Source organism: Gopherus evgoodei, chromosome 9, assembly GCF_007399415.2.
Source record: "Gopherus evgoodei ecotype Sinaloan lineage chromosome 9, rGopEvg1_v1.p, whole genome shotgun sequence".
Taxonomy (NCBI): Eukaryota; Metazoa; Chordata; order Testudines; family Testudinidae; genus Gopherus; species Gopherus evgoodei.
In genome coordinates, this window is record NC_044330.1 from 4,986,527 (window position 1) to 5,012,929 (window position 26,403).

Sequence of the window (26,403 nt, forward strand, 5' to 3'; positions counted from 1 at the left end):
ACACATCTTGTGGTGCTATCTAAGCAATAAGTCATCGACTAGAATACTGACGCTCGTAGTACTAATGTTGTGTTCCCTTTTTGGAAGCCACTCCCCCTCTGGATGACATCTGTCACGGTGTATGTTCCTAGAACAGGAAGATATTTTTAAATCTCTCGCTGTGGCTCAAAACTGTGAGTGCATCAGCCAAAATACCTCCCACTGGTGTGTTATATATAGACCTACGCAGATATAGATAGTACAGAGAGACAAACCGAATCTAGCAACGTTACAGAGACATGCTTCTGAAGATCTCATAGCACTTTGTAAGAACTTTCCTGGCCTGTGATTCTGACCACATTACCTTGTGCTGTGAATCCCTCCACTGGCTCCCCACTCTTCTGTCATAGCAAGCTCCACGTCGTGACTTCCAAGGCCCTTCACAACTCTATCCCTTCTTGCTAATCCGCTCATCTCTTCTTCCTCATCCCCCTACCCTCTCTGCTACACTGATGATGCCAGATTCAATGTTCTGTTTCTCCCATAGTATTCTTTCGGATGCCTCTTATACACAGAATATCATTCTCTGAATTTATCCATAAAGCCACTAATCTCTACTCCCCACAATCCCTTCTTGAGTCCACCCTCTATCTACCATGAGGTCTGCAAGAACTTAATTCACCACAGGGTACATCTAGCTCCAAGCATGTAGGATTCCAGCCCAGCTGTGTGTGTTTTTATTAAAGTTAGGAGCAGGTAAAAGCAGTGGGCAATAATGGACGTTGTTCTGCAACCTCAATTCTAGCTGTGGACCTCAATGGAGCTGCTCTCATCTCCCCCAGGAACTCCTATGACATCGAGTTACTGCTGCAAAAAGTTATTGGAGAAAGTACAATAAATTTTCTCATAAGCATTAAACATATCAGCATTTCAAACACGGAGTGCTGCAGCCTTCAGAGACAAGATGACGCTTCAGCTCTTGATACAGTTATCTGCCTAATAATAACCCCAAAGAGCGTGCTCTGCCTGGCAGCACGCCAGACCACATGCTGCCTTTCTGCAATTTAATTTGTGTGTATGTGTGTGTGTGTGTCAGACATGGAAATGTTGACTCTAGGAAATACAGAGTCTTCTGTGAAAACAAGGTTTTGAGGAAACAGACTTTTAGAGAGAGGAAAAAAAGATGTGTCTCTTTTCTCTTCTTTCTTTATTGTTTCTGTCATCCAGGGTTGGGCAAGAATCTAACTCTATTGCTGTTGGTTGTGCTGGAAATGATTGCTTGGATCAGCTCCATGGGGTTGATGTGAACATTATTCAAGGCTACAAGGACAATGATTCAGAGACAAATAAGCACCGACTTACGTGTTTTCGTAGGGCAAATTAACACACACTTGGTCTCTAGGCTGAGGGGGTCCAACCAACTCTGTGTTTTTACTAGGGGAAGGAAGACATCACCTGGCAAGAAGAGATTGGGACACAAATTCCAGCACTCACAAGCGACAAGAGAATTTCCCCAAGACAGAGTAAATGCATTTAAGGAAGAAACGTCTCTGTGTCAAGCTTTCAAGGAGTTTTAAAACTACAATGAGTTCAAAACAGTTACTTTAAAAGTTATGAAAAAATGGCCTTGACAAAAGAAGAATTTTCTGAGGTGTGGAAATAAGCCAACATACTCCTGCTACGGATCTGGCCTTACGTAGATAAGGTGTATGTATTTAAGGGTGCACTACACTCCAGCACAATTCTCATCACAAGCAGATGAACGTGCATTTTAACATATAAATATATGCATAAGAACACAAGAAAAGCCATACTGGGTCAGACCAATGGTCCATCTAGCCCAGTATCCTGTCTCCAACAGTGGTCAGTATCAGAGCTTTAGGTGGTATGTACAGAACAGTACAATGGGTGTGATCCACACCTGTCTTCCCCTCCCAGCTTCTGGCAGTCAGAGGTTTAGCGTCACCCTGAGCATGGGATTGCACCCTTGACCATCTTTGCTAATAACCATTCAGGACCTATCCCTGCATTAATTTATGCAAACACATACATGTGCATCCCTGTTACATGATGATGCTGGCATAAATGTTTTACGGGCCCGGTCATATTATTCACAAGTTACAAAGCACTGCTCATTCCAGTGAAATGTTTGCATCGCATGACATCAACTCCCATTTTATGCCACATACATATCCCATTTCAGAAATGTTTGACAGAGTAGTTTTGAACATTTTTATTACTAATCTGCTTCATAGCCCTCCCCCACTGGAGGCTCTGAACACCACATTTCCCTCCCATCACCTCCCACTCAGAAACAAACGTATGCACACACATCCCCCCAACACTGAAGGCCAAATAACAGTCCACTGAAGTCAGGGTAATGCCATGTCTGACTTTGGCCTCGCTGCATGACAGGTGAAACTGTCCACCTACGTGTGCGTTTCCTACACCCACCTATTTGCACCCACAAGTGCAGGGGCTGGTGCCTTCTCTGAAAATGTCATCCTCGGCAAGACGGCTCTCAGTACAGATACTTAAGCAGGAGAGGTCATTAAAGATGCAGAGTACAGAGTCACTGGAACCTTTTCCACAGGAGCTGATTACCTATCTGTTAAATACAGCTCTGTTCAAATAGCGAAAATGGAAGTTAATTATCTACACGTAGAGTTTCCCATTTTTACCACTTAAAAAAACACCCAAAGCCACTTTTGGGCTTCTCTCTTTTTCTCCCCCGTCTTTATTTGCTTGTTAAACAGTTCTTGTGTGCTTTGGAGCCAATAAAGTTCAGTTTCTGCTTCATCAGCTTAGAAACAGCCAAATTTGGCAACTCTGGGCCCCTCTGAGGTCATCAATCCTTCCTCGCAAACCTAGCGGTCATGGAGTGATCTCTTCCTTAGCCTGGCTTAATGACAGTATCTGAGGCCCTATTTGCACCTCGTGACAGGTGTGCGAATAATAGTCAGTCAGTCAAGATCACCCCAGAAATATTCTTGTAGTAATCCCAGGAAGTAGGATTTGTCGTGGCAGTTCAGAATGCTGGTCTTATCAAGTACTTTGTCTCTGACTCAGCTCAATGTCTCATGGCTCAAATGAAGATCAAATAACTATACATCCTATTCAATGTGCAAGGCAGCACATCGGGGAAATTTCCCTCCTAACCCTGGGAAATGAGCAGCTTACACCAAGAAGCATGACTTTCGGTGGGAAAACCTAAGCAAGGCCTGAAACAAGCATGATGAACTTTCTTCTGTCTTTTGACAGGTTTTCATATATTCTTTCTTTCACAGAATGCAAGAGGGAACCATGATCACGGAGCAGGCCATTTGCTGAAGTTCAGGTGTCCATAGATGTGGTTGGGTAGCTGCAATCCCAGTGCATCCAGCAAAAGCTGCCAAAGCCTTAGTATTATATGCAGAAGGACGATACATTTCGGGGCCTGACCAGACTGATAAGGCGTCTTTAAAATCAGAGTAAATGAAAGTCACAGAAAGATCAATTTAGGAGAGGTACAGTCCAGTGGCTCTGCACTGCTGGAGGTTCTGAACTGCGTATTTCTCTTCCATCACCTCCCATTCAGAAAGAGAAAGACATGCACAAACCTGCATAAGTTACAGGCAGTCCTCAGACTTACGACACAATTGGTTCCTGAAAATTGCGTCGTTAAGTTGAAACGCTATAACTCGGAACCACAATCCACTCCAGTGCAGGACTGAGAGTACTTCAGTCGAAACCAATGGCCGTAAGTCGAATCAGGATGTCAATTCAGAAACATCGTAAGTGCCACTCGTCTTAAGTCGAACATTGTAAAGTCGAGGACTGCCTGTATATTTAGTTCTGTCTCACCAGCCGGGACTCAGGAGTGCTGAGTTCAGCTCCTAGCTCTGACACAGACTTTCTGTGTGACCCTGGGCAAGTCACTTGTTCTCTCCACACTTCAGCTCCCCACCGAGCAAATGGGATAATAGCACGTCCCCACCTCAGAGAGGTGTTAGGAGGAAAACCACAGATACCAAGGGTAACAGGGGCCCTAAGACAGAACTAAAATGTTCATCTCACCACCGTCACCCGGGAAGGCAGACACTGAGGCTGCACAGCGAGAATGCACGGCCAAGTAGCTGCAAAGGGTTAAGAGTGACACTGTCTCTGAGAGGTGGCTGGCAAGTGCCCCAGGATGCTTTCAACCATCTCCAGATCTGGACATGGCTCCTCCAACCAGGAAAGGCTGTGGCATGCTCTGAGCTAGGCACAGTCTCCCGACCGCCACGCGGGGGCCTCTTCGCGGACTCCTCCAAGGCACCCTCCGTGCCCAGGCACAAGGCTGGCACCTGACGGCAGGGAGACACTTTCCTGGGCCAGCCACACGCACCCACCCAAGTGCCACCCTGCTCCCACTGAAGGCAGCTTTTGTTGCACACCATACCCAGAAAGAGGCCTTCCGACTGCAGCGTGCTGAAAAAGAAACAGAATGCTCTGTACCACTCAGTTTTGGAAATGACTCATCTCCTCATCCTCCCCTCCCCCCTCAAAATATAATACTGCAGACCAAAAGAAAGGAGTCGAGATAACTGGCAATTTAAGATGTTTTAAACTCAGCTGCTACTAAGTTATTATGAAGCTGCACTCCTCAGCACATACTTAAAATTTCACTTTTTCCTCTCAAGTCTGAGCCCTCTCCCAGCCCAGTCGTCATTTTTGCTGCTCTTCTCGTCACTCCCTGCCCAGTCTCTCAATCTCCTTTCCTTACACTGCCTTTACTCGCTTTCCTCTGGCAGCTTCCAACCTCCAGCCATTTCTCCGAAGGCTCCATCGCCTCCAAATCCCCTGCCACAGAAGTCCCTTTTTCCAGCAACCCACCTTATCTTGCTTTCCTCTCCGGCAGTCCACCCACACCCTCCCTCACCTGGGCCCCCTCTAGCAGTGATTGCAAACTCTCTGAGACAAGGTCCTTCCTCTGTTTGTAAAGTGCCATATAAATGTACAGGGCTGTGTAAATGATAAATAAATAATATCAGCATTCCAAGATAGCTCTGCATGTGCTGCCAACATTAAGCTCACTTTATGTTTGCTTTCTCCGCAGCATGCTAATCTAAAGATGGTTACTGCTAGACTATTTCTCCTTATCTCTTATCTCCTGGACTATTACTTACATTTATCAACATTCTTCACAAATGGCTGAGAAGGGGAGGTGAATGAAGTAAGAGCTTTACCAATATTGCTAACCCACAACCTCAAACCCTGAGACCCGCAGAAGCTTGTGTGAGCAGCACACTTATCCACAGCTAGAAAAGACTAGACTGTGTTACTTTCAACCTCCACCTCAGACCCCATTTTCACTCCATTTTCATTAAGATTTTGGGATAGCAAATACACAAGGCTGGATCCTCAGCCGGTGTAAGTCGGGGTAGCTCCACTCAACCCCACACTGATTTCCACCAACTGAGAATCTGGCCCACAAATCTTACTATTTGAAACCTGGCTTTGGATTTTCTGGCATGGATCGGAATGAGAAGACAAGAACGGAACGGTTGTGTGTACAACACTGGCCCCGGGGTGAATGGTAGAGCCAAACTCCCACAAAAAACCCATGAGCCTGAAGCAAAAGCCACTTTGGAAGATGAACATCCAATCCCTCGGTCAGCGCTGAGCCGACGAAAATAACTGGCTGGCTGGCTACTTTGGCACCAAAAGTCTCCGAATGATAAAGCAGTCACCCAACAGAATCAGCGTCCCTTGACCTTCAGCAGCATGAGATCCTTGGTCAAGAGTGCTCACAAGTCAGTTGACAGAGTTCATATAATCAGCTGGTTCCTTATCTTAAAAGAAGATACTCCAAGGCTTAGGGTTATGTTACAGCAACTCTCTGCTCTCTGGCCTCCTTCGGACCCAGGTCTTTGGACCTTAGCCCCTGCCCACTTCTCAGACACACCCCAGCCTACAAGAATTCCAACAACTCGTCCATTTCAAACTCTTCCATCTCAAACGCCCTCTTTGCTTTGAAAATCCTTCATGGGCCTGTTCTGGACTAGCTCCAAGACTAGTCCCTGGTCTCTGTAGCTTCAACAGCCATTTTGAGATTTCTCCTTCACAGCTCCTACCACCAAAAACGACCTTCCCTACACTCCGTGTGGAGCTCTGCCTGATTCAGAGCAAGGAGCCGAACCTGGGTCTTCCACTTCCCAGGTGAAGGCCCCGACCGCAGGCTCCTGGCTATTCTGGGATCCCTTTCTCTGTGGCTGTTCAGAAATTCCAACCCGGTGCTGAATAGCCTTCCCAACAACAGTTTTGGCAAAACCAATACGTTTCCACAACAGGTTTGTTCCAGCACATCGAAGTTTTCTGATCACTGACATTTCATTGAAAAAAACCCAAACAGTTCCTAGCCCTTTCGTGCTGCTCCACATAGAATTAACTGATAACTAACCCAGTGTTACAGATGTAGCTTGTACGTCAGCCGCCGTATTCAATAACAATGTATTGTGTTATCAGGACTCTCATCGAAACCCTTCGGGCAAAGCTGTAAAAGCCCCCGGCCATAGTCAAATTGTACACTGAGAAAGGGAGGGATTAGAGTGCACAACCTTCAGGGACATGAAAGCTCTCCTGGGCATCACTGCTGCAATCAGAGGCGGTAGTAATTGCCAGCCCGCTGATTAGCAGGAAACTAGAAATCAATTCAGGGCACTCGTAGACAAAGCAATCATCTAGCAAATGAAGAACACAACACAAAAAATATCCTCCCTCCTATCCAAGTGCACCTCCCTAAAACTTCAGCATTGACCAAACCAGGAATTTTTAAGCACAAGCATTCCAAATGGAATCTGACGATTCGCCCATCCATTCGGTTTTCACCTGGACGGCCCGGGTTTTGGCTTGTGTGTCCAGGTGCCATTTGACAAGCCCTGATGTCCATTTTTTTAATCTTGGGGGAAAGGGGCGGAACAGGGGGCAGGGCCTTGGGGGTCCAGTTACCAGCCATTAGAAAGGTAGCAAGCCTATCCCATACATTTCCACATGACAACATCCACAGGCAAAAAGAGGCAGAGGTAGAAGTAAGCTGCCTTGTACCTACCAATCAGACTGGTCAGTGCAGTTATAATGGCCACTTTTGAAAAATGTCCCCTTCACACTGCTGTTTGAACTGCAAAGAGATAGCTCCCTGTTCTCTAAAGATCCTAATGCCCAATGGCATGGACAAGTCTATAAGCATCTTCCTCCAAGAAAGCAACTTACAAACACAAAAGTAGAGGGCTAGATATCAAAGGAGCTTCCAGACCACAACACATGTTGAACGTGCTCATGGATTTGAAACATACTGCTCTGAAAACATTACCTTGATTCAACAACACTAGGAGACAAGTAGTCACACCTTGCCCTTCTTTAGAACCTGCTCCCAATGGCAATATATTTGCAGACTCCAAGGGTACCTCGACCCCGCAAAAAGAAAAGAAAAACCAACCCTGCAGCAGCACGTCTCAGAGCCTGGGTCAAGTGACTCAGCCTCTCCATGCAGGCCTAAAAATAGCCATCTAGACGTGTAAGCTCAGCACCTCTCACCAGGTTTGAGAACTGGGCTCCAGCCCGAACTCAAACATCTCCACGGCTGTTTTTAACTCCACAAGCTCAAGTCAGCGGACCTGGGGTCTGAGACTTGCTGCCGAGTGTCTTTTTTGCTGTGCAGACGTACCCTAGTAGTAGAGGGTCAGGCTGATAATGCCGTTGGTTGAAGAGCTCGAAGTGCATTATGAGGGAAGTTATTAACCCCACTTTAAAGACGGGGAAATAAGGCACAGAGTTTACGCAATCTGAAGCACGGAGCCTCCAGAAAGCTGCCGAAGTATGCGGGAACTGCAGGCTCCGGCCATGAGGGACTTGCCCAAAGTCACACAGCTAGTCAGGATCAACACCAGGACCACAACCCAAAACATCCATTGTTATGATTACAAGTATTAATTGTTTGGATTGTGGTAGCGTCTAGGGACCCCAGCCATAGACCAGGACTCCACCGTGCTAGACGCTGTTTCATGTTTCAGGAGTTAGATGATTCTAGAATGTTACAATACTTTTCAATAGCACTTACTCGTCCGCTATCCTGATTAACACACTACATATCACGTTACATGCTGTAAACCTGCAGGCTTCATTATACGCTGTGTTAGTACAGAACATCGACTGCTTTTAAAGGCAACCTGCTTGCTTGCCCTGTGCTGAATGTTTTAGCTGGCTGGTGACCAACTCCTACTGTAGTATATACAGTGATTGTGTATGTTATTCTGCAACATTATCATATGTGTAATTGACTATTGGGCAAGGTTACACAGCTGAAGAGATGAGGAAAAAATTCCATGACCCACTGCAACGTGGCTTTTTCAAGCAGCTGAACTTTGGGGCTACGGTTTTCAAAAGTGACTAGTGATTCTGGAGGTTTCATTTTTGCGGTGCCCAGCCTGAGACACCTGAAGGCGGCCTCGGCATTTTCCTGAAAATCAGCAACCTTGAAGAGGTCCCAGGACTTGTCTATACAGCACAGCAATGCACTCCAGAGGAGTGTGACTTCTTAAGTGCACCAACATGCTGGCTGCACACTAACTGAGCCAAACTAAAAGTGCCCTAGTGCACATTAATGTAGCGCTGTAGTAAAAGCTGAGGCCCCCCTTAAATCACTGGTTCTTTTGAAAATATTAGTCTTTTGTTTTTAGCAACAGTCACTTTGCTGGTAAAAATACCTCCTGAAGAAGCCCTACAGAGATACACAATAGTCTCGTGGCTCAACTCCACCATCAGGAGTCAAGCTACCCAAAGTCTATTCCTGGCTCTGACACAGACCCACTGTGTGATCTCAGACATGTTATTTACCCACTCTCTGCAATGCGCATTGGTACACTGGGGCTGAGAAATACTTTCCTGTCTTTTAGGGGTGTGGCAAGCCTGCGTTGTTTGTAAATCCCTCCCAGACAGAAAGTATCACAATTGTACATATTTCGTGACTGTTGATGGAAAGCTTCACCCCCAGAACAACAGATGATTCCTTCCATTTTTGCTGGAGCACCCTCACATTTCCCGTGAAATCACCTTTCACTAAAGATGATCCAATTGACTACAAGCTCTTGCTGGTAGTAAGAGTTTGGGGGGGGGGTTGGTTTTTTTAAAAAGGCACATGGAGAGGTACCAAAGACGAGGACCCATTGTGAAATGACTGAAGTGCAAACAATCCACTGGCAAAGTTCAAATGCAAGTGAAATGACAAATGCTCTTCAATTTCACGGCAATTTGCCAAGGAAAAAATTACACACACAGCGTACTATTTAACTGATTGTTTTCTATTTCTTAACATCCATTTACTGCCCCCTCCAGCCCCCCCCCTTCTTTTTGGTTTTAATTTCAAAAGATTATAACAATTCTTTTTTTAGAAAAAAAAATTGCCTACACTGATGAAGACTGATTTATCTGAAGAACAAAAACTATACGGAAGGGAAACAGCTGCCACAGTGGACTGCTCTGCTGGAACTGGTCTTTGCAATATCTGCAGAGCAGGAGATTGACAATACACAACCAGCCCAGAGCAAGAACCAGCTTCCTTCCTAGCACAGGGAGCCAGCTGGATGTTAGAAAAGCCTTTAAAGACTGATGAGTCTCAATATTGTGCCCTCTCTACCAAGCAGTAGCAGATTTGGGGACTTTGCAGGTCAGGTTCCTATTGGAGGAGGAATTGGTGATGCACAGTCCGGGTATGTTCTTAGTGTAACTTCTTTATTTATCCCAGTCCTTGAATAGAGGTGATCAAAAACAGCACACAAGCTGTTTCAGAAATCTCATCCCAAACACCAATACCTGGTTCCCAGGAAAGCAATCCTGCCCCAAGAATTGATTCTATTAGACAGATTAAGGCAGTCAACTCTCCAGCTGCTTGCAACATCTCCTACAAAAGAACCAGATCACAGAGCTAACAACAATACAGCATTTCTTCAAAGCCCGTACACTACTCACAGGCTAGGAAAAAAAAACTTTTAAGATTAAGTAACATCACTACCTGGTAATTCCTACCATAACGATATGTTGCTGGGATCACATCATCATATACTGACAACAGGCGTCAGTGGTATTAAATACTCACAGATTTCAGTTTTCCTTTGAGTAATTGCTGCATTAATTTTCAGTGGGAGTGTAATTTTACTAGTAAAAAAATAACACTTTATAAGTAATAGCAGTTTTCAGCCTAAGGTTGCAAAGCTCCAGCTACCTGGATCAAAAGGAGCTTAACATAAGGGAGAGGATTGGCTTGTGGGAATCAGGACATCTGTGTTTTATTTCCAAATTTCCCATGCTGTCTTGGCTATGTCACAACCGCCATGTGCCTCAGTCTCCACATCTGTACATCGAGGATAACAATACCACTCCTGGCTCACCGGCTTGACTCAATATTTGTTAAGGATTCTGAAATCTTCAGTTACAGAGGTGCAAAGTATCATTACAAAGACACAATACGGGACCATAACTCTGCCATCCAGTCTATGCAAGTTGATAGATTCTTCACCCCTTTCATATCATAAGGCACCCATCACCTTGGTACCTGGCGTTTTCCTCTTACCTCCACCAGGAAAGTTTTAAAGGTTCCCAAGCTAGCATAGCTCAGTGAATTTTTATTCTTCCTGCAGCACCTGAGTTATTACTGTGCAGCGGTAACAACAGAACGCTTTGAATGCAGCGCTGTCTTGTGCCCGGCGAGCCCAGGGGCTGTTCTGTTATCACTCCACCAGGCTGCAGCACGGAGATGAAACACAGCGTACAAGCCAATTCCTCCCACACACCACGGAAGACAAAGCATTTAACCCTGCTGAGCCAGCCCAGAAATGCTTCAGAAACGCATTTAAAGCTCTATAAGGAGCTCTGTAAGCACGTTGACGTGCAAGCCCAGAGTACAGAGTTGTTAATCAGGCACAGGAATATCCTGTGACAATTATCCTAACTCACTAGGCTTTCCTTAATGGCTCCATTCATGGAGTTCATGCCAACCCCTGATGAGGCATCCATCATAGAGCATGATTACCATCAGTGATGACAGGGTTTGCCTGGTCTCTTGAAAGGTGGGCTGGACTGACTGCTCTGGGAGGCTGCAATCCTCTGGTTATCCACCCACCTGGGATTTCATGGACAGCGGCAGTATCAGCTGCTCCCAGGTGCTGCCTTGCTCAACAGGTCTCAGCCCAGACATGGAAAAAGGTCAACTGCGAAGTGAGAGGGGAGATCAGCCTCCATGGACCAGTTAACCCTCACGCCCGCCCAGTGTGTGCCCTCATGGTGCTGAGATGCAGTAAGTCATCCACAGTGAGCCGGAGAGGCATATAAAACTTCACACCATCTTTGTACTCATACAGCTGGCGAAAGAACCTAAAAATGTGGCTCTCCTGATGAGATGCCTTTTCCTCTCTCTAGTATTGTCTTGGGGCCCAGATCTTGTCCAATGGCCTAACAAGGCCTCACTGCCTTGCTCATTTTCTCTTCCAGCAAGCAGTGGCGGGGGGCAGGGGAGAATCAGATGAACAATTCTTGCCCTGGCACAAATCTGATTTTTTCCTCCCTCAAAAGCCCCAGCCTCAGCATCCACTGATTGGAGAATTTTGGGCCCACAACAGATTTCCAAGTGCACCCAAAGCGGGGACGTAAGCTTGGCTTTCCTGAGGAGTGATGCAGGCCCATGCGTGCTTGGCTGGAGGGATCTTTCCTCTTCCAACCAGAAGAATGATTGAATGACGGATGTGTTTGGCTGTGAAATGATAGCATACTTTGCAGAAACCTACAAGGCTCAGGAGTCAAAGGTACAGAAAGCACAGTACACCGAGGACACTGAAAGCATTCAGTCCCATTGGTGGAAAGCATGTTTATATAAACACACACAGAGAAGGAAGGATGGTCTTTGGGTTCAGGTATTGGACTAGGATTCAGAAGCTGTACACTCTTTGGGACCACAACTAGCCCTTACTACGTATTGCTATAGTGCAATGGTTTCCAACCTTTTTTCATCTGCGGACCCCTACAACATTCCAAATGGAGGTGCGGACCTGTTTGGAAATCTTAGGCAGTAGGCGGACTCCCAGGGTCCGCAGACCGCAGGTTGAAACCATAGGTCTAGCACACAGCACAGAGGGGCACTCATTTCAGTTACAGCCTTTAAGAGCTGCAGTAATATCAATGATACGTTGAAAATAGACATAGGTTTAAATGCAACTGAGATTTGCAAACTCCAAACACCGTCAGTGTCTGCAAGACTGATCATTCAGGAGCTGAATGCCCTTTGAGTCATACCCTACTCTCGACACAAAGTAGATGCCCATTTGATGCCAAGAATGATCAAATCACTTGTCCAGATAAGTTAGCACCGATGCAAATCCTTCCCTTAATTAAAAAAAAGAAAAGAAAAAAAGAGGATAATTTTTATAAAACCTTCATTCTAGCTCTACACTTTAAAATAGGGAAAGTATGATGAAAACAGACTCAGTTTGTCTATAAATGTACTAGCTGGACAGAAGATATAGATATCCGTGATCATGACCAGTGATTTAAACCCCTCCCCATTCATGCCCCTCCCAAGCTCAAAGATTTAGGACACTTCTCTCCATTAGAAGCGCAGGACTCACTGGCGTTCAACCCATTCAGAATCAACGTTGAAAGCTATCCCCCTCATCTCTGGGCAGAAAGAAATTACACTGCAGATGCTACACAATAGTGAATCCAACAGGCAGTAAGACTACAGGGACAAATTCCAAACTCCTGGGCATGGCTTTAGTTGCCACAAATAAAACAGGGAACAAAATGCTCCAGGTCTTTTTAGCACTGACTTTCTGTAGCTTCCTTTCAGGAAAGGAAGGGCTGGGGGGAAATCGGATAGCTGTGATATCGGACAGATTATATACTCATACTAAAGAGGAAAACACAAAAGAACAGGAAAAACTATACACTGAAAACTTGGGAGGAAAAAAACCTCAGCCTGTTAAAACGCTTTAACTTCTTCCTGCTACACAATAAATGTAGTTAAATATTAACTTTCGCAGCAAATATATCTGCAGGTTATATAGCCCCATTAATAGACGCAGTTGCTTATGAGACCAAAATTGCACATAAGCTGTGTTTTACCTGCTGAATGCTACTCTAGGCGTGTATGTATTTCACTCTACAGTACTCTACTGTCCTGCTGCATTAACCCACGGAACCAAAGGACGGAGGTGGAGCCTACTTAAAGGATCTTTCCATCTACAGCCAAACATTAAGCCCTCAGGTAATGACAGAGCCTGGGTGTTGATTCTGAGCTGGATCCACCAGGTAATTCTCATTGTTGCAGGAGGTGTCTTTCTCTTTGACTCCTGCTCAATAAACCAGGTTACAGGACATAACACGCTTCACCTCCTCCCCAACCAACCCATCTGCCTACACAAATAACCAAGTCCCTTGCGTCTGCAATAACCATGTACTTACTGGAGTTCAGAGGCTGCCCCCTAAAGCGGATGGCATTAGGAATGAGATCCAGGAGCAAGAGGGCTGAAAACTGACGACAACTGGCTTCCAAAACAAGGGGAAAAGAGAGGAAAAAAAAAAACCTTACAACAGGAATTCAAACCCTGAGTCACCTCCCCTCCCCTTCCAATAGACCAGTGTGATGGGTAAACATTTCCAAATATGGAGATCAAGACTTCAAAGGATGTCAAAAAAACCACCCTTCTCTCCCTAGCTTTGCCACTTGGACGACTTGCCCATCTTGAGACAGAATTCCGCCTGTGTGTGAATTATTAACTCCATGGGATGCACACCACGCTGCATGCCCCACTAGCATTGCAGTCCTTGGGTCTGCACTTGGGAAGCTCCCGGCTCGAAGTGCAACATGCCGAGCGGATTTAATTCCCTTTGCAACGGTGTACTGGGGAGAAAGCAACCAACCGATGAGGAAAGAAGGGACAGGCCAGCAGCATTTTGCTGGCATTTTGCTATGAACATTATCGGCCTTTGCTGGTGCCATGCCTCCTCCCTGGAAGAGACTGTATCAGCAAAAGATGCACCACACTGTGGGTAGGCAGCCTAGCGTCCCATATATCATGGGTGGATGCAGCGCCTTGGGGAACTTCGCTGCAGGGTATTGTGGGATATCAAGACTCCTTTTGGGGAATTGTGGGAACTTGGGTCAAGTTCCCACAATTTGCAGAAGACCAAGCAGATCTTTTGTAAGTTTAAAAAAAAAAAAACACTACTCAAAGGGGACTGGGTAGATTTGGCCTCCATGCCAAGGCATCAACGCACAGGCAGGTTCGTAGCAGCAGCCCAAACAGGACACAGCCGAAAAGCTCACCAGGGAAGAGAGGAGCATGATCCAAACCATGAGTGGTGCCAGGAGAAGAGAGAGCATGGCCTGGTCACAGCAACAGACTCCCTGGCATAGCAAACCCTCAGGGGTGCATCCCCAGACGCACACATTTCAGGCCAAAGCATTTGGTTTAGATCTCTGACCCGTGGTGTCTACAGGGGAAACATGACCTAGGTTTTATTACATTTGAAAAAAACACAGAGACCGGATATACCCTCTCAACAGGCTCCGCCAATGGAACCTAAGTTGCGGGAATCCCATGTAGTGGGCTGTATAGTGCCAATGCACTACAAGGGATGGCGGAGGGAGGGTTAGAGGTGTCTGGATCAGCCAACATGAGGGACCTGGGCTGATGCAGTGCTCCTCCCACGCAGCCTCCATGCAGCAATCCGACGGAGCCTGGCTGGATTTTAACGCTGTCCATCCCTGGCAGAACCGCTCCGACAGTGGTAAGTGGCCAGTGGGTATTAATGCTGCAGGCTCACCAGCACGAATCTCCCTTCAGGTGCAGCTGCTCCATGGCTGAAAGGGAAGAAGATCCCAATGCCTGTGCCCAAGGGGGAAACCCAGACTAAAAACTTCTATAACCCTTCTGTCTGGAGAGAGAGAGAACGGTTCTGGAGGGATATCAAAAGATCCAAGGGCCAAGACAGAGTGGAAGGATGATCCAGTGGTTACAGCGCTAGACTGGGACTTGAGAAAGCCAGGTTCAATTCCATGCTCTGCCACAGATTTTCGGTATGGCCTTGGGCAAGTCACTTAGCCTCTCTGTGCCTCAGTTCCACATCTGTACAATGGAGATAACAGCAATTTCCTATCACACAGGGTGTCATGAGGATACACATCTGAACTGCTAAGATACTGCACTGATGAGGGCCAAATAAATACCTAAGATAGGCAGCAAAGGGTACCAAGGCCTCCAGGGATCAAGGTTATGATCGTTCCGATGTCATGTGAGATGGAGAACATGAGCACCTTTGCTCTGGAGAAACCAGAGTTATCTTGCCCATTAGGAAGAGAATCAAACGTAGCTTAAATGCCATTCCCACTGCACAGAAAGCTTGACGAGGCAGAATGCACCCACAAAACAGAGATGCACAAAAACACACACACACCCCTCTTTAAATGTAAGGAGACTTAACATGGGCAACCATTAATTCAAAGAGCAATGACCGGGATGCACGACAGCACAGCACTTCGTTTTCATCAGGCAGCTGGGACAGGTCTTTCCTGGGAGGTGGCTGTTGAATTACTTTTTTAAAACCCAGTGACGACACTCAGAGGGGTGCCAGCTGCACTTGTCTTTGACATGGGAACCGGGCGCATTCCTAATGCACCAAGGCCGTATGGGGTAGTCTATTCCATCCCATTCAAGGACTAATCCCCTGGTATCAGTGGGAGCAGGCTCTCTGCCATTGTGGTGATGAAGGCCACATCAGTGCCTGGATGGATTTTGTAAAACCACCTGCCCAAGGAATGCAGAGCAAGACACCAGGAAGCACATGAAACGGGCAGCAGAAGCCTCGGCACGCCAAGCACAGAGAGCAGCGAGGCAGGTGTTAGAAAAGGGGCCACAGGAGCACATTGTCCCTCTGTGGATCAGGACTCAGAGCACAAACAGGCTGAGGTCCCCAGGAAAAGGGCCGCAACACCGAGGAGAAATATCAGCTGTGTCAGCCCGAGAGAGAAATCACCCACCTGCCCTACTAACCATGAGAGGAACATAGGCTGCAGCGAGTGGGGGGCTAAGGGAACGAACCCCGGAGGCACGCTGGATGTAAATGCGCCCATCTGATTTACACAGGGGCTGGCAGGACATGATTTACTGCCACTTGACCTGCAGCATGGGATTAATGGGTCCGTGACCTTACAGGGAAAGGTTGGACTCTCAACCAGAGATAATGTATCAAGAGAAAAATGGGCTGAAAGCCGGGGACCGAACCCATCCTGGTCAAGTTAATGATCCGGGCTGGCAGGCAGCCTGTTTTGGGAGCGCGACTTTCCAGCAAGTTTAAACGATGCCAATTCAATTGGAATAAAGTGCTAATCTCCCCCGAAAGATGGCTGCGTACCAGTAGTATGCAGAGTGAGCCACATAAACAGCCAGTATGGCACCTTGAGAGCGCACGAAAAGCATTGTATTACATGCAAATACGTGCATCGTCCTTTTGTGACATGAGCATACTAGACACCAAAATGCCCTCAGAGTCTGTTTACCAGCCGCACTTTCCTGGGCCCAGCTCCCAGGATCTCCCCTGACTTTCCTTGCTCCAATTTTTCCTTTCTCTTTTCGTTACTACGTTGCCTATTTAGCCTGACAACTCTTCTGTCTGCAAGGAAGACTGCAAGGCATCTCAGCACACCAGGGAGAAACTCTGGCCAGATAGAGATCACTGATGTACAACACAAACTGTTCCTTCCCTGCACACGCCCAATCTGTGCTAGCCTAGGAAGCAAAATCCCAGAGACTGAAAAGAAAAAAAAATCCCCCCCAACCCCTTGCACAGATCACCCAACACTAGGCCAGTGGTTCAGGCCACGACCAATTTCACCTAAATGACATTATGTAACCAGGATCCCTCAGTACATTTGATTCATAACCGTCTCCACAACCAGAGCGCACGAGCGGCAACACCCGCACACCACTGGGGGCTTCGGCAGCGTCGCAGGAAGACGCAGGGCGAACGCCAGGCCCTCTTGCAGAAGGTGAGGATCCGGTGCATTTCAAAAGAAGCTGTCAGATTTGCAGACAAACTATGCGCTGTCAAATGTGCTAACACAAAGGTGTGTGACTGCTCCCATTTGCAGTCAAAGGCAAATACTGGGTCACAAAGAATTAATATAGACAGAAGTCACAGAAAAGCAGGAGCTGGCTTTTATCATCTTGGCCAGAAGCATTTCCCTAGGAGGCTGCATCGTAGCTCTGAAACGGCTCCACATTCAGAGAGTACATGTGTGCATGCATACAAATACTTTACACACATGCAAACACAGATGATATATTACACACGTGCATACACATGGATAAACTTTATATATCACACACATCACTGTGTACTGCACATGCATGTTTCATCTATATCCACTGCTACATTTTATGTATTTACATATACACACACACACACCCTCAAATATATCATGGACACATCTGGTATCAGACCTCAGCACACCCACTTCAGCGAGAACAACAGAAGCTCTAAAATTCTACTCAGCCCAGGGCTCTGAACATTAATAACTTTGCAGAGGTTCTGAGCACCTGAGCTCTCAGCTTCCCCACCACAGAAGGCACCGAGTGCCAGGGCATTCAGCACTGCACAAAGTTAGTGTCTGTGTCTCAAAACTTCAATGAGCCTCCATCTCCATTAAGTGATTGTGATTCCTTATGAAAAATCACAAACAAGGGTCTCGAGTTGGAATTCTTGGGGAGAAACCAGCACAGAATTACCCGGGGTAGACGAGAAATAGGTCTACGTACCAGTTCTGGCGCTGAACACTCCTGGATGAATGCAGAAAGGCACTTTGAAGATATTCAGGGTGTCCTCCTTCCAAAGTCTCCTCCTGAGTCACAACTCTGGATTTCTTTCCCAGCCCTGGAAAGACACACAATTAATCCCCGTGATGAACAGGCCTCGCTACAATTATTTTCCAAAGCTTGCAATTTAAACCACATTACTTCTGGGATGTTTTGCACATTTCCCTTGTACTGCAAAATCAGATGGAGGTTTAGTATGTGGATTCCTCTAGGACACCCACCATCTGTACGTTGTGAACAAGATTACAGCTAGTGCCAGCCAGGACAGTGAGTGACGGAGACTTTCAAGGCACCATGCTCATAAAACATGCTAACTTCTGAGAAGGGGTGGGGGGGACTGCAGGAGAAAGAAACACAAATGATGTCAGGGGAGGGGGGTGAATATGATCTGCTGGCAAGCATATCTGGGCTGCTCTGTTGCTGTTAAACCCCACCTTATCCACTTAGGGGGCCGGATGTGATCCTCAACCCCGACATTTTCCACAGTCAGAGTAATACACACATGGAATTACTTTTAGTGCAGCTTTTCTCAGCCTTTCCCTTTCCTCCTCGGCTGGATCCACATGCCGGGTCCTCTTGCTATGGGACCGCAGCTGCTAAGTGAACCTGACTCAATTCCCGTACATTTCACTTTGCTGCCCTTCTAGGAGAAGCCCTGAAAACTCATGATGGTGGCAGTTTCACCCTTGCATAAAATGTAAGCAGAGTTATTCTGTAGCAGTCAGAGTAGGGCACTGGGAGTAAGGTTCTAATCTTGGCTTTGCCACTCCAAGTGTGGCCAACCCCCATGACCGATGTGTTGGCGTGTGGTACGCTGAGGCAACCACTAGCGTTCCTCAGGCTGCACAGTTTCCATTTGTGGCTGTGATGCTAGAACCACTCAGCTGAGGCCTGCAATTCTCCCACCTGTGCTACGTACGAGGAAATATTTTTCTATCACAAGTAGTAAAACCCCAGTGGTTACGTCTAGACCGTTTATAGTAATGGAAGAGGAAGGCACCTAGTTTTCCCACAAACAGGACACCTTTTCCATTGCTTCCACAACAGGTCTGTAAAGGGTACAGATTCCAAAGGAAGGATAATTTCCTTCCCCTCTCATCTGCAAAATATCCTTTTTAAGAGTAGCTTGTTTCTGTACCAATAGCCTGATGCTGGAATACTGACATCAAGGAGTGTATTTTGCCACTGGTTTCAATAGGAGCAGACCCCCTAGTGTGGAAAAGTCGTTAATGTGCATTGGGCTCACTCCTGTAATCTACTGAGCACTCTTCCCTGATCCACCCAGAGCACTTAGACACGTTCTCAACTTTGAGCACCGTGAGTAGTACCACTGAAGTCAATGGGACTATTCACGTCCTTAAAGCTATAAGCACTGATGAGGCCTCAGCGGGAGTGCTGTGTCCAGTTCCAGGCACCACGCGATGGGAAAGATGTGGACAAACTGGAGAAAGTCACGAGGAGAGCCACGAAAATGAGGAAAGGTCTAGAAAACATGACCTATGAGGTGAGATTGAAAAAAATGGGTTTGTTCAGTCTGGAGAAGAGAAGACTGAGTGGGGACATGAGAACAGGCTTCAAGTACATAAAAGGCTGTTACAAAGAGGAGGGTGATAAATTGTTCTCCTTAACCACAGAGAACAGGACAAGAAGAAATTGGCTTCAACTGCAGCAAGGTAGATTTAGGTTGGACGTTAGGAAAAAATTCCTTACTGTCAGGATGGTTAAGCCCTGGAATAAATCACCCCGGGAGGTTGTGGAACACCATCGTATGAGGTTTTTAAGAGCATGTTAGACGAATACCTGCCAGGGATGGTCTAGACAATACTTGGTCCTGCTTCAGTACAGGGAACTGGATCAGATGATCTATCACGGTCCCTTCCAGCCCTATGTTTCTACGGTTCCTTGTGCTTTGCTGCAATGGGTCAAAGCACTCAGCACCTTCCAAGATCAAACCTAGTATGCACTCCCTGTGACTCAGCCCAGCACTGATGCATCTCAGGATCTGACTCATGTTCAAGAACAAGAGACATCAGAGTTATCAGCCTTCCTACTACTTACTGCAGGCGTCACCAGACCTATAACTTAAAACAGGCAGAGCCAAGCCACAGACAGACTACAATAGCCTAAAACGTAGCCCATTACTGGCCTCTTCAACTTATTGCACGGTACAGACGAAGATGAAAAATTGCAGGCTGTTGTTGCGGATGAACTAAGCCAACAGGCAAATTCTCTCCATCCATCAAAGAGGAGACAAGTACAAGCAAATATTAGGGTTGTGTGTGTTTACATTTCATGTAAAACTGATGTAGAGTTATATGCAATTTAGGTGCTGCCCTTCAGCTCCTGGCAAGATGCCCTGAGATCTTATCTGCAATGGGGAAATCTACAGAACATTCCCCACTAGTTCTAATATTGGTTCAGTTGAGCCAGCATTAATGCCAGTGGCAACTCTGTGTAGATAATGCTCCTGTGACCAGACCTGGTTTTAAAACAGTTCCCATCAGACTTTGCGTTCAGCAGGTTTAACTAAAATATTTTTAAAATGTTACCACTGTGTACAGACCAGGGGTCGGCAACCTTTCGGAAGTAGTGTGTTGAGTCTTATTCACTCTAATGTAAGGTTTCGCGTGCCAGTTATACATTGTAATGCAGGGGTAGGCAATCTATGCCACGCGTGCCAAAGGCAGCACACGAGCTGATATTCAGTGGCACTCTCACTGCCGGCCACCGGTCCAGGGGGCTCTGCATTTTAATTTAATTTTAAATGAAGCTTCTTAAACATTTAAAAAACTTTATTTACTTTACATGCAACAACAGTTTAGTGATATATTATAGACTTATAGAAAGAGACCTTCTAAAAATGTTAAAATGTATTACTGGCACGCGAAACCTTAAATTAGAGAGAATAAATGAAGACTCGGCACATCACTTCTGAAAGGTTGCTGACCCATTGTAATGTTTTTAGAAGATCTCTTTCTATAAGTCTACAATATATCACTAAACTATCGTTGTATGTAAAGTAAATGAGGGTTTTAAAATGTTTAAGAAGCTTCATTTAAAATTAAATTAAAATGCAGAGCCCCCCGGACCGGCGGCCAGGACCCAGGCAGTGCGAGTGCCCATGAAAATCATGCCATAGGTTGCCTACCCCGGCACAAACACTAGTCTGTTGCTGGGTCCCATGTGCTTAGCCAACTGGGAGTCAGCTGTTTATTCACTCATTCTGGGTTTGTGCCATGGGACATTCTAATCTTAGAGATTAGATTCTGCTGGGTTCAGACCTCTTGTCTGAGGCCCTTCCTTGGGATGCTGTTTGCCACGGCCTATCTTCCTTTTTCCTTTTTTTTTTTTTTTTTTTTGGGTGCCCAACATAACAAACCTGATAACTGGTGCTCCAGGTTTTCTGAAAATAAACCCCCCTTGTCTCGTGTGTTGGACACTCAAAAATTGAGGCACCCACAATCACTAAATCTCAGCCATTAAAGTGGCAATTGTCAAAACTATTTTATGATGTAGCAGCCTTTTTTAAAAAAAAAAATCTCATTCACTCTTCTGCTAATTCACAACATTTATCCATGCTAAGGCCTGGTCTACAGTTGAAAGCCTTACTGGGGTCACTATTTTGGTTAGGGGTGTGATTTATTTTTTTAAACCGAAATAGTGATACCAGTCAAAGTCCTGATGTAGACACAGTTACACTGGTATGAAGATGCCTTATACCAGTGTAGCTTACTCCCCTTCTGGTAAAGAACAGCTGTACTGTTGTAACCGCGTCTGCGCTAGAGGGACTGTCCCGCCTTTAGGACACTGATACAGTTAAAATGATGTGTAGACAAGCTCTCAAGGAATTAGTTACCAGTGTGAATTAACAAGGGTCTGTTGGTGTCTGATTGACAGGCGTTTGGGGAGGAGGAGGGAAATGAGTTTGCCTCCCTTTGTCCCTAGACTTCAATCCACCTCCATCTGACCGTTTCGATTGAAATGAAAAATGCTTTAAAAATCTGCAGGATTTAGGCCGATATGGTCTTACACTTTAACCCACCTCGTGTCCAGTGCTTGGGATTCGTTGCCAAAATCTCCAAGATTAGGTTCCTAAATATAAATGGCCTAATTTTCAGAACTGCTACGCTCCTTTAACTTCCACGGACTTGAATGAGATTCCAGGATATTCAGCACTTCCGAAAAACCAGGCCACTTACCTTTTGGTGGCTGAACACTGACTGTGAAGCCTATATCAAGCAGCTCAGTTTGCTTATTCAGAGCATGATGATTAGGCCTATCTGGTATTAGGGCCCAGTCTTGCCAACAATTACACATCTGGGTAACTTCACTCATGTGAACAGTGCCACTGAGTTACTCACCAAGTAACTGTTTGCAGGATTGGGTCCTTATTAAGTTTATTTGGTTTCTGTGTTTATTAGGATCTAATATTTTATACACATTGATAACAATAATTTTTCTGAAAAGAATTCAATAAAAAATGATAATGCAAAAAAATATAACCTGGAAGTGGGTGGGGTGGGGTGTTTTGTTTTGTTTTTATGATTTTCTTCTGGCCAACCCTTGTTGAGAAGTGAATCAAGTCAAAGAGTGACAGGTACCACTCACTTGCTGCCTTCTCAGAGGGGGGCTTGCTGCAGAAAACCAGGAGGCCAGACACTCCACTGGTGTAAACCAGCACCGTTCCATTGAAGTCAATGCCAATTTACAGCAATGGAGGAGGTAGCCCTGGGTTTCTGCTCGTGATGAAGTGTGCACTCTCCTAATCTATCGTGCCCAGCAGCGAGCTGTTCTGATAACTATGGCTTTTCAATCAACCACAACCGGAGTGTCCATGTCAGACATGCAGGGACTCACCACCGCTGTGCTCTCAGGACATCCTGCAAAAGGAAGGATGATGTCAGACAGCTGGCAGTATGGGCCAGCTGCATCAGCTCTGATGGGTAAAATTAGCTCCAGCAAGAGGAGCATCTCACCCACAGGACTTTGCATATATCAGGGCAGGAGAGCTTTCCTATGTAAACCATGACCTCACTTCCATCCTTGCCTGCATTCCTGAGCCAGCAAACCTGGCTGCAGGAACAAATTACCAATTTTTAACTTTGACTTTACACTAAAGCTTCAAGTTTACTCCCAATGGTCATAAAATTGTCCCCCAAAAAGGGACCATATCGATCTATTGCGCAGTGCATTCCTTTGGAGCAGTCCAGAACAGAAGGGCTCAGGCTGCACTGGACAAGTACTAGGATGCCCTCGCAAGCCAAGCACCCAATAGGAAGGGACCAAGCGAGGGAAAAGATTCATGCCCCGAGTGGCTCCTTTCTCCAGTTCCATCCTTCTGTCCCAGAACGGAAAAATGACCACAAGTTCTCCCTCCCTGCAGTTCTGCAGATAGAGTAGGGGGCTGGGGTTCTGCAGACTGCTCCTCAAAGCACAGGGCTGCTATCGTGAGCTGCCAGCTCGTGGGGCCCCAGTATGATACTGGCCCCCTTACAGATGGCGTTATTTACAATGTACACACCACTGCTTCTGGAGGCAGGTGAGGAAAGGAGGAGAAAGGCAGGAGGGGAGGCTGAGGAGCGAGGGAAACTGATGTGCATCATGGAGAGGCTCCTGATGAACAAATGAGTGAGCCGGAGGTTCGAAGGAAGCCACCAGAGGTGAGCAGTGAGGAAGGAAAGAGGGATCAGTCATCATGAACCTTGATTAAAATGGACCTTGACAGAATAAAAATCATGGGTCTGATTCTGCACGGACCTACAGTTGCCAACAACAGTCACGCAGGATTTACACCTGTGTGCAACTGACAACAAAATCAGGCCCTGTATTTTTTTTTAACCATCTCCCCATCCCCATGTGGCTAATAAACACCCAGATTACTGAAAGCAGATTATTTTCCAAAACCGCTGAACTGACTTTTCACCATTTGCTGTCTGCATTTCCCTTAGCCTGTGAATGACACCGGTCATTTTCACTTGCCTCTCCCCTGGGACTCCTCTCCCCTCCAACAAAGAAACCAGTTGCAAGGTCTAGGTTTCAAAGGGGAATACTTTAAAATCCAAAACCAACAAAGGCTTGCACAGACTATCATTAATATGGTAGATTGGGGCATCATTGTGCCAGGCAGTCTACAGACATATAGCAAGAGACAGTACTTGTCCCAAAAACTTATAATCTAAACAGACAAGCCAAGCCAAGGGTAGAAGGGGAAACTGAGGCACAAAGCGGGGAAGGGACTTGCCCAAAGTCATGGAGCAGGTCAGTGGCAGAACCAGGAACAGAACTCAGACCTCCTGACTCCCAGCCCCGTGCCCTATTTAGCCAGATCCTATATAGATTGCAATCTCTTAGGGCAGGGTGTTTGTCTGTATAACACCTCCTACAACAGCGTTACAAAGACCTACTACAATACAAGTGAACATATTGGAGCAGCAGGGTTTGTGTTAGAAAAAAATAAATGTTCCTTCATCTGTATGTATTTTAAGCCCTTCAGAACAGAGATTGCCGCTTTCCACATTTGTGTACAGCAATAAGCACAAGGCAGCCCTTAAGAATTTACTGCTATAAAATAAATAATTTGGGGGGCTTTTATATTAGATTTTTATTAAAGCAAAATTCTCACTTTGGACCTAAACTACTGGACAATCTTGTTCATTCATGCACTTTCATTAAAGCAATTTTCATTTCACCGGCTCACTCTGATGGGTCACCAGATCTCACAATCCACTTTGATTCCCAACATCACCAACCTTTAGAGAGGTTACGTATTTTTAAAGGCATTATCATCCATTATCTAAAAAGGAGTGTAATCAAAAGGCACTCAGGAGTACCAGTAAATCTCTACATCTGGTTTAGAAATGTCTGTTTCCCCCCACTCCTGAGTAATAGCACAGTGCCCTAGGATGAGTGAACATTAGCCATTCTCTTTCATTTTTACATTTTAATACTAAATTGTCATAGTTTCAGACTTAGATATAGTGAGAGGCTTAGAATGAGGTCATCATCGGGCCCCAACGCTACATTAAAAGTTCATGGTCTTTGTTGCTTTGTTTTATCATCCAATACTCCCCTCCAAAAGCCGCAAGATCAGGAGGCGGAGACGGATTCTCCAACCAGGTTGATTTTTTCTTTAAAAAAGCAGTCAGCTGGCACCCTAATCAATGGGTCGCCACCTGTCCCAATCTCCATTCAAACTAACCCACCCAGGAAATCCATTGGTTCAGCCAGAGACTCAGGCCTGTGAGACCAGCATAGAGTCCAGAGGTCTCTCCTTCGATGGGTCACAATGCGAGCGAGCAAAGTAAGGGTTACACCAGCCAGCACAGACATAGAACCGGGGCAGATTTTTTTGTTTTCCAGAGAGGTTTGTTATTTTTTTTTTTGTTTTTTGATTAAAGCATTTATTTTTCAACACTATTTTTTGAGTTTTCCATCAAAAAAAGTCCAATGTTTGTAGGGTTTCAGTTCTTTAACAAAAACCTGAAAAATGTAATGAAAACTTAGCATTTCCAGCAGAAACTTCCATTTTCATTAAAAAGCTACTTATCGGGGTTTATTTTTTAATGAAAAATTTTGGACCAGTTCTAATAGCTGCTATGATTATTACGCTCTTTCACAACACACACCGAGCATGAGATGGGATGTGTATGGCTTCTGAACAGCAAAGTGCTGTAATCTGCCCTTTCTCTCCACTGCCTGAATGCCCATCTGCTGTCAGCTACTGCCAAGGACGAAAGTCACAAGGTTGGGCTGAAGGAGGAGGTTGCGTTTGAACTCCATGTGCCCTGGAGCCTAGCAAGAACCCGGCATGTAGGTAGCTCCAGAAAGGCAAGATGGAAAGGACAAAGCCCTCTAGCCTGTAACGTGAAACACTTCTGCTCTGTGTCTCCACTGCAGATCTGATGCTTGGCTCATACCTGGAGCAGAGCAAAAGGAACAAGTGACCTAGGCCCAATGCAAAGCCCATGGGAGTTAATGGAAGAACTCCCATCGACCTGAGTGGGATCTGAAGCAGGCTCCGTGTCTAAGAACGCAGACTTCCTTCTGACGTGTCTAACATGCCATCCGTCACGTTGGGAATGGCGGGGGATTGCATTAAAAGGTATAGTTTGGGTTTAGCAGGAGGGACAGCATATGGGGCTTGACTCAGACTTTGCCCCCATGGAGGGAAACGTGTGCACATAAAAATGTCCACAAGACAGTCATGCATCTTAGGATCACAAAGGAAGCTGAAGCCAGCTGCCTCCACCAGAGAAGAGCACAAGTTGAGCAGGAACCCAGCACAGCCCCCACCTGTTCACTCCTATCTAATGCATCTCGACACCAGTCTGCAGTGGGCATTCGTAGGTGGTCGCATTCCCCCTTCGTCACAGTCTGACCCCTATTGCTGAAATAAAACAAAAGGCCCAGGTCGCTGCAATCACCCTGCAGATCAAAATGATCCTAGTAATGGAGAAAGCCAAGCTTATGTAACAGCAGCAGCAAGAACAGAAAGAGATCACGTTCCTAACCCTCTAACTCAGCACTTTTGTTGTGAATGGGCCGT

The 26,403-nt window shown here is 46.0% G+C and overlaps 1 protein-coding gene across 10 annotated transcripts in view; it reads right to left on the bottom strand.

Annotated features, from left to right (window-relative positions):
- The window catches only part of LPP (LIM domain containing preferred translocation partner in lipoma), a 443,377-nt gene that overhangs the window by 390,668 nt on the left and 26,306 nt on the right, over nt 1-26,403 (bottom strand). For 4 of the 10 annotated variants that reach the window (XM_030574715.1, XM_030574714.1, XM_030574721.1 and 1 more), the window contains one exon: nt 17,802-17,916. The gene's annotated coding sequence lies outside the window, so the exon portion shown is untranslated. Of the gene's footprint in view, nt 1-11,023; nt 11,078-11,113; nt 11,202-13,446; nt 13,550-17,801; nt 17,917-26,150; nt 26,167-26,403 lie in introns of those variants that run through there. The other 6 variants (XM_030574726.1, XM_030574717.1, XM_030574720.1 and 3 more) reach the window with 4 other exon arrangements.